Source organism: Propithecus coquereli, unplaced genomic scaffold (genome assembly GCF_000956105.1).
Source record: "Propithecus coquereli isolate 6110/MARCELLA unplaced genomic scaffold, Pcoq_1.0 Scaffold254, whole genome shotgun sequence".
NCBI classification, from domain to species: Eukaryota; Metazoa; Chordata; class Mammalia; order Primates; family Indriidae; genus Propithecus; species Propithecus coquereli.
The window spans coordinates 2,746,592-2,750,301 of record NW_012148108.1 but is presented as its reverse complement, the minus strand read 5'-3'; positions in this window follow the sequence as shown (position 1 = coordinate 2,750,301).

Genomic DNA, 3,710 nt, shown 5'->3' with positions numbered 1-3,710 from the left:
CGGCAGGGCGGGACGGGGGGGACAGGGCCTCTGTCAGGGGCCCCTGGTGGGCCTAGGGGTGGGCAGGTTCCCCCAGGCCCTGACCTTAGGGTGCAGCCAGAGAGATGAGCTGGGGTCAGGCAGGCAGAGACTCAGAGCCTTGAGGCTGAGCTGCTATGGGGGACAGGCAGAGGCCACGGCAAGAGCCAGGAGGCCGTGAGGAAGGTCCAGGGCCTGGCCCGGGGTTTGGGTATTGGGGATACGCAGAAACAGCTTTGGGGGGCACACAGGACCCCAGAAACAAGGCCTCGGGGGCGAAGCCCCACCCCTCGGCCCCCAGCCTCCATCTGGGCCTGAAAGACAGCAGCCCCACTAGGGGAGCAGGGGCCGGCGCAGCCACCCGGGCTGGGGGACAGGGCCGTGAGCGAGGCCGGGAGGGCCAAGGAGGTGGACGAGGCAGCTGCTGAGAACTTCTTAGAGACAAGAGGGGTGGTGGGCGGGGAGGAAGGGGGCGGAGCCGCACCCGGGACAGGGCAAGGCGAGGGCCGGTCCTTGCCCGGCTTGGCCTTGTGACCCAGGCGAGCCACCCGCCCCCCCCGCCATGCCTCCGTGTCCTCGTCTGGGAAATAAGCGTCGAGAATAAAGCACAAGGAGCAAAGGTCACAATGTGATGTCGCCCGAAACCGCAGCGGGTTCCGACAGGACACACAGCCGTCGTCCAGACAGACGGCGCCCGGAGCTTTTCAAAGCTGCCCCCTCCAGGGCTGTGCGCTCAGCGGGACCTCAGAACATCCCCCAGAAATTCAGCGCTGGGGGCCCATCCGCCGACCACGGACGCCGGGAATGATTCACTCGGTCACACGGCCGGACCCGGCGGCCGGGCCCCTCTCCCAAATCTGCGATTCTTCCGGAACTCGAGAAAGGCTTCCTTCCCCCGGATTTTAAGGCCCTGTTGGCTGCCGGGGTGAGAACAGGGCAATATTTCGCAAAGCGTGAACCCCTGCCAGCCCCCGGCTCTCAGTGGTGTCTGCTGCAGAATTTAAAGGCTGCAATAACCATCGAGCGCCCCATTATCCGGCTGCCTAATTAACGTAAATGACGGTTGTGGGCGCTCGCCGAGGCTCACGCTTCTCGGAGGAGGCCCCGCCGGCCGCCTGGGCACCGTTCCCGGGGCTTTACGGCGACAGCCCGTTCTGGCTTTGTTGAGTGCAAGGTAAGTCGTGGCCCTAAATAACGCAGACAGGGGGCGAACGGGCCCCCACAGGAGGGCAGCTCAGAATCCGGTCCCCGAGTCAACGACAGACACCACCACCAAGTTCTCTCCTCTCAGACCCAGGGGCTGCCGCGTGCCAGGAAACCCAAGCAGCAACGTTTCCTGGGCCTCCCTGGAGAGGAGAAAGAGATGTTTCTCCCAGGGCCCCGCACGTAGAAGATAATCCCAGGACGTCCGCGTCGCCTGCCCCCACAGCCCCACCTGACGCCAGGCTCCCTCCTGTCCTCCGGCCCCAGACGAGTGACCACCGTGGCCAGGTTTGGGCAGGACTTCCCCAGATCAGTGCAGAGCAGAGCAGAGATGGTCGCCCAGCTCCAGCCCCCCAAGCCTGGGCCTGGGCTCAGGACGCTGGCCTGGTCTTCCCCAGTCCAGTCTGTGTCTCGGTCCCTCCAGGCTGCCATACAAAGTGCCCCGGGCTGGGGGGCTTGCAGACCACAGAAATGTATTCCTCACGGTTCTGGATGCTGCTGGCAGTCTTGGAGTCAGGCGAGGCCCGGCTTTCTCGTAGACAGCGTCTGCTCACCGCGTCCTCTCGTGCCAGAGGGGCGAAGCGTCCCTTTGGGGCTCTTGTATAAGGGCCCTAATCCCACCCGTGACCCAATCCCCTCCCAGAGGCTCCAGCTCCTGGCGTCATCAGTTGGGGATTAGGGTTCAGTACGTGCATGAACTCGTGGGGTCACAAATATTCAGTCTATAGCAGCCCGGCTCCCGTCACCTCCTCTGGGGCAGACCTCATTAGAGGGGCCTCCTTGGATCACCCTAACTCAGTTGGTCACCTCTCCCCGGGGCTGGGGGACATGGCTGGTCTGTCCCTGTCCTGTGGGAGATGGATGGGCCCTGCCCTCCCCCAGACATGGGTAGCACTTGCGGGAGGGATGGGGCTGGGCTTCCTTAGAAAGAACCTGCGTCCAAGGTCCAGGGCTGGGCTCACATACACCTGCAGTCCCAACTATTAATACCTGGGAGGCTGAGGCAGGAGGATCACTTGAGCCCAGGAATTTGAGTCCAGCCTGGGCAAGATAGTGAGACCCTGTCACAGGAAAGGAGGGAGGAAGGAAGGAAAGAAGGAAGGAGGGAGGAAAGATTTATGTCTAGCTCAATGCTGCCCAATCCTGGCGACATGTTAGCATAAACTGGGGAGTTTTGAGAGTGATACTAAAGCACAGACTTTACCCCCCAAAATTAAGCCAGAATCCCTGGGGCTGGGGTCCTGGGATCTGCACATTTTTAATCAGCGTGGCCCTTGGGCCAGTCACTGACCCCCAGGAACCGAGCTTCCTCGCTGTAAAACAAGAAATGTCCACCGTGTGTTGTAAGAAGTAGGGAGGGTCACTCTGTCGGGCTTGTTCTTGCCAACTGTTCCTGGGAAACGTTTGTTTCCTCTTTGACCAGCCTAGACTTCCCGGGTAAATGTTCTCTCTCTCTCCTGGCGGTGCCAGCAAAGGGCCTGAGCTGGTTCCCACCGGCCTGGCCGGATCACATGCCCATCCCTGAGCCAGTTGTCGTGGAGGGACGTTGGCCAAACTCAGACACGTCTGTCTGTAGGGCCAAGACTTGGTCTGTCCTCCCCGAATCAAAAGAAGAAAGAGAGAGATGGGGTTCCCCAAAGAGAACGGGTGTTTCCACCAGCGGCAGAGAAGATGCTGAGCCGGCACCGACGGCCGAGCAGGTGGGCACTCGGCTCCGGTGACTTAGTTTCGGGGACAGGACCAGGCGTGGGAGCGGCGACGGGACCACTGTATCCAGTCTTTGCCGACCTGAATGCTCGGAGGGGACGGCTAAGACCCGGAGAAGGGGATGTCTTGGGCTGGGCTCGCCCAGGAGAAGGCTCCGGGTCGAGGATTTAATGGAGGCATTTTATCGTGGAGGGGAAGAGAAATGCCGGCGAGGGAGAGGGGAGCCAGACAGAAAGGGGAGGCAGCCAGCCCAGGGAGGTGCGCGCGAGTTAGTGTGGGAGCCGGGGCTGAGTTCCACTCTGTCCTCCGGAGACGGCACCAACACCCACTCGGCCGTCCCGCCTGCAGGGCGGGGGCTCGGGGCCCTGCCGTGCCGGTCGGTGAGGGCTGCCGGTCCCTGGCACTGCCGGCTCACCACGCAGGTGGGCACAGGTGTGTTCGGGAGTTTGGAGGATGCCAGCAGGTAAACAGACGCAGGGACTGGCTGCAGGACTTCCGCTTGCGGGGTACGAGCAGGGCGGCAAAGGCGCCTCCCACACAGCTAACGCGGATTAACTAACGCACTACCGAGCGTTCTCTAGGTCAACCCCCCACTTCGTAGCGACAGCCCCGAAAGGCGATTTCCAGCATCCAGATTCACCCACGAGCCTCAGGACCTTGTCCTCAGCTGGCGAGATGGAACGGCAGGGATTTGAAGCCCGAATGTCTGACTCTGAAGCCACAGCTTCCCCCACAAACCTCTGCAAGGTCCACGGAGCTGTTCTGGGCACTGCCAGGCCCTG